Source organism: Condylura cristata, unplaced genomic scaffold, assembly GCF_000260355.1.
Source record: "Condylura cristata isolate star-nosed mole 26May11 unplaced genomic scaffold, ConCri1.0 scaffold00001, whole genome shotgun sequence".
Lineage (NCBI taxonomy): Eukaryota > Metazoa > Chordata > Mammalia > Eulipotyphla > Talpidae > Condylura > Condylura cristata.
The window spans coordinates 5119080-5121041 of record NW_004567102.1 but is presented as its reverse complement, the minus strand read 5'-3'; positions in this window follow the sequence as shown (position 1 = coordinate 5121041).

Sequence of the window (1962 nt, the reverse complement as noted above, 5' to 3'; positions counted from 1 at the left end):
AGGGGGTGAAGATTTCTAGGAATCTTCAAATAATGGGAAGAAGATAAAAGAAAATACTCATCATCACACTCTCAATTGGAGCCACTTCCTTTTCTTAGGCTGGATGAGGGCAGTGGGTGTAAAGTGGTCTGGTAGCTGTGTCTCTGTGGGGCCGGAAATGGGTTTTTCTCTTTGGGGTAATGGCTGGAGGGGTTCCTAAGGATGGCTGCCTGTGGTATCTGACCACCAGGGCCATCATTCATTCGTTCATTTAACAAATCTTCATGTGGCATCTGCTGGGGCCTGCACCAACTTGGATCTGCTTCAGCTCATTTAGACTTGACTCCACAGGAAACCGAGGAGAGAGGAGAGTGGGGAGGGGATGAAGGACACACAATCCAGTGGATGGTGTGGATGGTAAAATAAGGTTCTTCCCACGTCCTGGCACTTTCCAAGATGGACAGAAAGGAAGCTGAGGAGGTATCTATCAGTTGTGGTACTCACCACCAGGCCTTTTGGCGTTTCTCTCCACACCTCCCACACCTGCCAATTCCTCTCCTTCCCACTCCCCACCCCCAACTGGGGGTAAGTGTTCCCGTGGGGCATCAGCCCCTGGAGGATCAGGGAAGAAGGAATCCCTCAGGAAATGCGCCTGTGTGAAAGGGTGGCTTATTATGTCTTAAATATTTGTTTTAATTTAGGTACTGAAAAAAGGAATACTTTTGAGCTAGATTTTTTGGATTTTGACAAATGCATAAAGACGGAGAACGACCATCACAGCCAGGATATTAACCAGTTACGGGGGAGGGGGTGATTTGGGGAGGAGGGTTTATGATCTCCACGCTAGTTAGCTGCTGCGGTTGTCCGCGCTCCCACGGGCCGCTCTAACACAATCCCTTCGTACACGCCGAGATAAATCTTGGCGACAGGTGGAGCAGGTGAGATTAGCAGGCTCGGGTAGGGGACGCGGTCGCAGGCGCAGGGGAGGTCGCCGGTCTCGCTTCCCAACCTTGGACCTTCCTCGCAGTGTTCGGGAGAAGCGCTTCCAGTCTCTTCCTCTACCGCCAGCTCCCCAGCTCCGGGAGAGCCGGATTAGTGTGTCTGGGTACCAAGTGCCAGATCCCCATAGGTGGAGCGGGCCCCGGGTTTGGCTTCAGGGAACGAGTGCGCCCTCGGGGCGCTTGGGGGCGCCTGAGGTCCTGAGGGGAAACCGAATGGGGAAAGGGGCGAGCTGAGGGAGGGTGTGGGTAGTCTGGGGAGCTCCAGCAGTAGGGGTTCTGCGGACAAACCTGTTGGCAACCTGTGGGCCGAGGCTCGGGCAGAAGCTCTAAGCGCGCGCTCTCCGTCCGCAGCTCCGCCAGCTGCTCCAGCAGTGGCCCCTACGCCCAACGCCGGGAGAGGCCGTGGCGGCTGGGAAAGGGGCGGGGGCTCGGCCGGGGGCGGAGGGACTCCCGGGCAGCGCGGGCAGCCCTGCAGACCGACAGCTGGCTGCCGCCTCACGCGCCTGCAGAATCCCAAGATCCGCGAGCTCCCTAGCCTTTCCCTCGAATCCGCTCTTCAGTCCTCCCCTCCCCTCTACGGCCAAAGTGCAAAACATTTACAAAGTGTGCAGTACACCGCAGGCTTAGGTCCCCGCGGCGAGCAGTCGTTCTTGCCCTGAGAGCGTGCTGGGATCGGTGCACCCGGCTAGAGCAACCAGTCTGGGTGTGCAAGGGCGGGCTGGCGGCGAGTGTTCGAGCGCGCGGCTGCAGAGCCCGCGCTGAAACCCACGTCCCTCCGCCGCTGTCCTCGGGATAGATGGATCCATTTCTGCTTTCTGACATTTTCCTGCCTGGATGGGGGTGGGGATGGGGGAGGGCGAAGGCATGGGACTATGGTGGTGGCACACGGGTGATTTGGTGATGAGAAACCCGCGGGGATTACAATCGAGATGGAAAAAAAAAATGTGCAAAATGATGTAAAAATAAACTTTGTAATAAAAAA